Source organism: Globicephala melas, chromosome X (assembly GCF_963455315.2).
Source record: "Globicephala melas chromosome X, mGloMel1.2, whole genome shotgun sequence".
Taxonomy (NCBI): Eukaryota; Metazoa; Chordata; class Mammalia; order Artiodactyla; family Delphinidae; genus Globicephala; species Globicephala melas.
Window position 1 is genome coordinate 45,788,495 of NC_083335.1, and position 7,546 is coordinate 45,796,040.

The window sequence follows — 7,546 nt, forward strand, 5'->3', positions numbered from 1 at the left end:
TTAGGAAAATAATTGCACCAAATTCCTATAATTGGATGGTTCTAAAAATTACCACAGTTTCAATTACTCAAGGATTGTGATAGAATTTCACCTCGTGAAAATGCGAGAACTTAACCAAATTATTTATTTCTTTTAAATGGTGTATAACATGAATAAAAGTATTACTGTTATTTAAATCTAATTTAAAAACATAATTTACATGATGAAAATTGCCCTACTTCTTAATCACTGTGGTAGAACTGTTTTAATAAAAGTTTCTTTTTATATATATAGTTTAGCGTTCCTATTAGAAAATGAATTCTTCTATCTCCAAATTACAAATTGGATCACACTTTTAACCTTTTCTCCGATCCTGAAGCTTGCCTGAGATGAAGTGAAGAGGGTGCCACCTGATAACACCATCGCCTTTGCTTTGCATTTCTGTCCCTTACGATTGTCAAACTTGTATTATGCTAGTCCCCGATTTAACACCATTACTACCCAGTGAGAGAGTACCAGAAGAGATAGAACTCAACGTGTTCCAGGCTGCTACCCTCCCCATAACTTCCCATTCATCACAAGGCACCCAGCCTCCCTCAGCTTCTTCCTGCAAATGAAATTCCTTTCTCATCACCAAGGAGAAGCCAGGGCAGCATGAAAAAGATATGCAACCTCAGGGAAAAGAAAGGAAATATGCAAACTAAACAGTCTTTTTATAGATATCATTGGATCATATCAATTGTTAATACCGACCCCTGACAGGACGAAATTGCATGGATTAGCAGAATCGAAAATTACAGTTCTAAGAATCATTTTAGGTCATAGGATCAAATGTCTGGGCAGGTACCTTAGAGTCCACTTCCTCCTACCCATTCATTTTGCCAAAAAGGAAACTGAGACTCGGGGAAGATAAGTGACTTGCCCAAAGTTGCACACCCAGAAATGTCTCACCCTGAACTAGAACCCAAGTCTCTTAACTTCCAGCCCAGTACTTTTATCCACATCACCAACCTGGTTCTAATGAATAAAGCCGAGTGCTTCAGTGCAATCATTTCATCAGTGCCTTCATCATCACCTTCTTCAGCCCCCCAGAATTTCTTTTGCCTATCTGCTCTCTTTTCAATTCACATTTGCCTTTGAATGTATTTTATAATGCATAACCTTTATCCCTGGACTTCCCTGGTGGTGCAGTGGTTAAGAATCCGCCTGCCAATGCAGGGGCCACAGGTTCGAGCCCTGGTCCGGGGAGATTCCACATGCCGCGGAACAGCTAAGCCTGTGTGCCACAACTACTGAGCCTGCGCTCTAGAGCCCGCGAGCCGCAACTACTGAGCCCGTGCCCAACAGCTATTGAAGCCTGCGTTCCGCAACGAGAAGCCACCGCAATGAGAAGCCTGCACACTGTAACAAAGAGTAGCCCCCACTCGCCACAACTAGAGAAAGCCCACGCACAGCAATGAAGACCCAACACAATCAAAAATAAATAAATAAATAAATTTATTTATTTAAAAAAAACCCTTTATCCTTAAAACTTTTATTACTTTTTTTTCTGTAACTACCACCAATCTAAATTTTGCCAGCCTTACAGTCCCTGTTCCCACATGTCACAGTCACCTGACCTATATCAGGCCAGATTGTTTGCCCCACAGGACTGAAAGAGCTCTTAAAATTCAATGCCTACTGTCAAAATTCATAGTGACCTCTCCAAGGATATTGCTAAAAGAAATGAAAGATGATGCAGCAATTTAGTTAATTAAAAATACACTTGTAATGAGTTTGAAAGAAAAGTAAGCATTTTCAGACACCAGCATGGTAAAATATAGATGCTACTGGACTATATGCAAAACTATTTAATCTTATAAATATGTCATTTTAATTCCAGCTAATGGATATGGACACTTTAAAAAAAATGTAACGGAACTGCATGGTAATTGATAAACTGTGCCTCACCAAAGTAGGGCACTGCATATAGAATTCTAGGCACTGTCTTGATTTTTACATATTACGTTAATGAGTATATAAAAGGCCTATTTAGGTTTTCATTTAGATGTTTTATTTAGGATAGAAAATTATATTATGTGTGTAATAAACTGCTGTTGAATTATAATTACAAATATATCATCACGATATGAAGTTTTAAAAAGTCATATCGTGCTTCCCTGGTGGCGCAGTGGTTGAGAGTCCGCCTGCCGATACAAGGGACACAGGTTCGTGCCCCGGTCCTGGAGGATCCCACATGCCGCGGAGCGGCTGGGCCCATGAGCCATGGCCGCTGAGCCTGCACGTCCGGGGCCTGTGCTCCGCAACGGGAGAGGCCCGTGTACCACTAAAAAAAAAAAAAAAAAAAGTCATATCAATAAGATAATGTAAACAGAATAGTAACAATAAATAATACAGCAATGAGAAATAGCGATTGCCCTGAACTGTGTATTATAACAAAGCCAAATGACAGGGACTTCCTTGGTGACACAGTGGTTAAGAATCCACCTGCCAATGCAGGGGACATGGGTTCGAGCCCTGGTCCGGGAAGATCCCACATGCCACAGAGCAACTAAGCCCATGTGCCACAACTACTAGGCCTGCGCTCTAGAGCCCATGAGCCACAACCACTGAGCCCGCATGCCACAACTACTGAAGCCTGCACACCATGATGAAGAGTAGCCCACACTTGCCACAACTAGAGAAAGCCCGCACGCAGCAACGAAGACCCAATGCAGTCATAAGTAAATAAATAAATAAATAAATTTATTTTTTTTTAAATCCTAAATGACTATATAACACTTAGATGGTTAAATTTCTCCCTTTTTCTGCTTCTTTCTCCTCTATTTCTCTTCCCTCTTTCCTATCCCCTATCTTTAGCTATAATATTCACTTTTTAGTGTATTTGCCAATCTCACAACCCCATTTCCTGCAATCCCCCAGCAGGGGTGGGCCCTAGCTGCTATATATGTACCATGTACTCAATACTGCATCACCCTCTGAGCCCAAGATGACTGGACATGTGGAAACCTTCAACCTAATCTGTGCTGATTTTTCTTCTGGGCCCTCCCCTAAGCCATAGCTGATCAGATGAGGGTGAATATTTACCTCCGGTGTGCCAACCAGATTCTTCTCCTAGGAATATGGACTTGTGATGCAAAGATGTGGGTCAGCCTCTGCTATTTGGATAAACCAAGAATATTAGAAATTCAGAAGCTGTAAGGAGGCCATGCTTTTGTATTTGCTGATATTATGAAAGTTGATCTGGAAAAGAGGTGCTAAAAAAAGAGAAGCTTCCCAGTTTCTTGACAGTCAGTTTCCAGCTACCCCTGAGATGGAAACTACCTTTTCTACCATGGGTTTCCTTGAGACACCGTGTTTCTTACAAAAAGTTCCCCTTTTTCACTTAAGCTAATTTTAGTGGGCTTCTGTGACCTACAACCAAATACACTGTAACTAAGACCCTTTTTCTCTTTTCCTTTTTCTTCCCCTTTTTTTTGGGGGGGGCAAACATGCAAACTACACACACACATACACACACTTACATATTCACACACATACACACCTATTTAAATTATAAGCCAAGAATTCTAGAACTCTATATGCTGGGTGACTTTGAGTCCCTATCCTTTGCCACTTTATCTTTATTCATTACATCAGCTAGAATGTTTCTTAGGGATCTATAAAAACAACAAGAAATAAATGTTGGGGATCACCTGTCCCAAAAGGATTGCAATACATTATATTATTTCCCCTCTCCTCACTAGCCTCTCAATAAGGAATCATACTTCCTAACTCAGTCTTACTGATATTTCTGATTATTCACAGAGCATATGTACTTATTGAAATGAATAGTATCCAGTTCCAATGTGAGGACGGAATAGATACCTTGAAGCTGCCTGTTCTATGAGCAGGAACGTTGCCATCCATCTTGATGCTAGCAACATATAGACAAAGTATCTTATGAATGAACTATATGTTTCCCTTTTTATTCAGTTACAAAATTACAAAGATTGGAAGTGATATTCTGTGTTACAATTCACATGGCATGTGGACTTGGTAGGGTTGATTTTTTTGTTTTTACTATCTTGAAAATTGACTGATAAATGATCAAATCAATATGTTGCTCAGTTATCAAAGGTAGCTAAAGTACAGGGTAACTATGCTGTCATCTGTGAGTGCTATTGCTGGTTTTTCTAGTACAGTAGATTTAACTTTTGCTGCATCCAACCATGTAAAATTTGAGGATACTCACATAATATCATCTCAGAAGACAATTACCTTAATATCCTGGGAAAAAAATAAAAGTTTTACCAAGCAATGCTAAATAATATCAATTTTGACTTTAAGAATATAGGGCTCTAAAGGAGAGGGGTCGTGCTCGCTTCAGCAACACATATGCTAAAATTGGAATGATACAGAGAAGATTAGCATGGCCCCTGTACAAGGGTGACATGCAAATTCGTGAAGCATTCCATATTTCTGAGATTGGGATTGACACATATACACTATTGATACTACATATAAAATAGATAACTAATGAGAGCCTACTGTATAGCTCAGGGAACTCTACTCAGTGCTCTGTGGTGACCTAAACGGGAAGGAAATCCAAAAAAGAGGGGATATATGCATACATATAGCTGATTCATTTTGCTGTACAGTAGAAACTAACACAACATAAAACAACTATACTCCAATAAAAATTAATTTAAAAAAATAACATGTATCTTAACATATAAATACTTTGATATGACTATACTAGGAGACATAAGGAAGGGGTCAGATGTCTACTGTGGCTAAACTCTAGAAAGACATCAAAATTAAACAATGTGAGGAAAATTTGCTAAGTGTCAAATTATTTGTAAAGATAATGAGTGCAACATAAACCCTAAAAAAGGAAAAGATCAATTCATTCAACAAATCATTATTGCACCAAGCATTGTGCTCAACTCTGGGGTTGCACCTGAAATGATCAATAATAATTACATTGGCAGAGAGGAAGATGAATAGCATTCCTAACAGTGTGAACAACAGAAACAAAGGTACAAACAAGGGGATATGTGGAGCATATTTTAGGGACATTAATTAGATTCACTTGTTTTTATAGGGGAATTAGAAAAGTTGTTTACATTTAGAAAAGATATAGAAGGCCTTGGAAACCAGACTAAGGAATTTGGACTTCACCTTTGAGGGCAGTGACAAGCCACTTGAATGGCAATGGCAAGCCAAATTTTGAGCAAGAAAGACATACTATCACAGAGTTTTAAGAAAATAAATCTGGTAGTGAAGGCATACTTTCAGGGTGTAGATGAAGTTGAGACTCAAGATATATTATTTAGGGGATCATTGAAATAGTCTAAGTGTCAGATGATAAAGGCTGGATTAGGAAGTTAGCAGCAGATAGAAATAGGGAGAGGAAAATTTGAAAGGCCTGAATTTGAGAGCTATGATTGGATGTGAAAGAAAAGAAAGGAGAGAGTCAAAGGTTACAGTGAGTTTAAGGCCTAGGTGGCTCAAAAAAATTACTGAGTCAAGACAGGAATCTAGTTTTAAGGAAATTTATGTGTTTAGTGTTAGGCATGTTGAACTGGAGACAATATGGGGCCATCCAAATGGAATTATCAGACGGATTATTTAATGGTGAAAATGATAAGGCTGAGAATATAAATTCTGAATCATACACATAAAGTATCAACTATTGTAGAGTCTGATCCCCATGCTAGGAGACATTGGGGGAAATGAAGAAAGTTAACATAGCTCTGCCCTCAAGAGTTTATAATTCCAGTAGTATACTAAATGCTAAGCTACGCTGTACAGTATTATAAGAGGTTAGAGAAGAGAGAAATAAATGTGGGGCAAGACAATCACTGAAGGCTTCTTAAAAGAGGTGGTACTTATGTCTGAACTAAAGAAGAGCCTGTATGACTTGTAGAATTTCTCAGCATATTGGTGAGGTTAACAATAATGATAAATATTTTATGATTTAATTTTGATAAATTAAAGAATAATGACAATCTCTTCCCAGCCAAGAAAATGAGTCTTTCTTCATAAACTTAGACCCTGAAGATGTTTGAAAACTAAAAGAACGTGACAAGGAACTTAATGAACATTAGGCACCAGGCTGAACTACTTGATAGCACTTTTTCTATCCCTTTCCTACCTGGTTTACATTACCTCGTTTCTCAGAAAGCTCTTGGGACATCACTACAGAAAAACACTTAATTCTCTTAGCTTGTGATGCAGGATCAGAAAAAAAAAAAAGTGTTACCTTAAAGGGTGAAATAAGTGACTGGAAAATAAAATACAATTCTAGCAAACATTTTAGAGTGTTTACTCCTCAGAGTACTAGGCTGGGTTGAAAGGAGGAAGCGTAGAGGCATATAAACATGACATATCCCCTGCCCTCAAAGGGGCTTGTGGTCTGGTAGAGATAATCATCTATACATAAGACAAAGTATATAGGATCAGATGGAAGGCAAAGGCAGCTCTGAAAGATGTGAACCGAAATCCCTATGATATGGTGTGGAAGGGTCACTTGTGAACACTGTTCCAGTGACAGAGTTCAGCCAGTACTAATTGGCATGCCATGTAAAATTGCAATGGGCTTATCAGTTAAAGAAAATGATTTACAAGCTGTACTCTGCGTTTTGAACTCAAGCATTTATTTCTAAATCAAGTGCAGTTTGAAGAAAAATGTAAATGAAGAGCTTCTTTTATTTTAAAACTTAATTTGGGGTGATGTCATTATACAAAGCATCAGAAATAGTCTTGAAAATGAAGAAAAAAATTCTTCATAACTCACATTTTACAACTCTAATATTTCAAGCAAAGAGTTGGATGAAAGTAAGAAAGAAAGCGAAATTCAGTAGCTTTTTGGCTGGAAAAGTTTGGCACTCTTCCATGACTTGCTTGCTGCAAGAGCCAGAATTTGATTCAGGGAGCTGAAAGCTTCTCCATGCTGCTCCTGTGGCCCAGAGATTCTGGCTTTGGACAGCACCATCTGGACCAGTGTGAACGACAAAGTCAAACCTCCCACGTGCATTTGACTGACTGGGCAAATCAACTTCAGAGCAAGGACACAGGCTGCCTCTCAGGCTCCATCAGCTTTCTTCCTTGGTGGTGTGGATAGCTCCAAGGTGCCACTGCCATCATGAAGAGAGTAAGGCAGCTTTTCCTGTTGCCGTATATTGCAAATCATCCAATTGTGAGTTGCTATTTATCCCCTTTTTTGGCAGCTGTAGTTACTCAGCTTCCTGTATCATCCTCTCTTCTGTGAATCAAAGAGCTTTCCTCACATATAAATCCTATCAAGTGTCTTCTTTGGCAATCCCTCATTAGAGGAGTTTTTTCCTGATTGTTTTATAAATGGGTGTGAATGTGGCTAGTGAGGCTGAGCTGAGCCCCACAGACTGTACTATATCCCAAATCTTGCTTAGGATTTTAGTCTGTCAGTTATTTTAGTCATGCCTGCTTTTCTCTTTCACTACTCTTGACAAAAGTTAAAGTTCTGAGATCACTGCAATAGATTTTGAAACCAAATGAAGAGCTCATAAAGCCTATACAGTAATCTATGCTTCCATGCTCCATG

The 7,546-nt window shown here is 38.7% G+C and overlaps 1 non-coding gene across 1 annotated transcript; it reads left to right on the forward strand.

Moving 5' to 3' along the window:
- The first annotated feature begins 4,335 nt into the window (after positions 1-4,335).
- LOC115843987 (U6 spliceosomal RNA) lies at positions 4,336-4,442 on the forward strand. Its single transcript, XR_004035939.1, has one exon. It is a non-coding gene; the product is annotated as a U6 spliceosomal RNA (small nuclear RNA).
- Positions 4,443-7,546: the final 3,104 nt, after the last annotated feature.